The following is a 408-nucleotide window of genomic DNA, read 5'->3' on the forward strand; positions in this document are numbered from 1 at the left end:
TGAAGCCACACCAGCCCCGGTGGTGAGGAGGATGGAGTCCCAAAAATTCCACTACCCTTCGCCAAAAATAAGAGAAACAAACTGAGGCCGGTTTTAATTACAGACTTTCACATCCAGGCGGGACACCGCGGCCAAAGCAATTTTTTTTTGTTTTTTTCCCAGGGATTTCTGTGCCCCGATGGGACAGATGGGTCCCGCTGCCGCTCGGAGGCTCCCAAAGATCAGAAGCACCCCCGGGAACACCGGGATCCGCTGAGCAACGTGCGCGTCCAGGGCCGCGGATTCTGTGCGGGGCCGTTCTTTTCCGCGGGATACGCGGGAGCAATGAATCCGCGATGTGCCAAGAAGCAGATCCGGCGTTTTATTTAGCAGGGAAAAAATAAAAACCCACCTCCAAAAAACACAAAA

Source organism: Apaloderma vittatum, unplaced genomic scaffold, assembly GCF_000703405.1.
Source record: "Apaloderma vittatum isolate BGI_N311 unplaced genomic scaffold, ASM70340v1 scaffold34122, whole genome shotgun sequence".
Lineage (NCBI taxonomy): Eukaryota > Metazoa > Chordata > Aves > Trogoniformes > Trogonidae > Apaloderma > Apaloderma vittatum.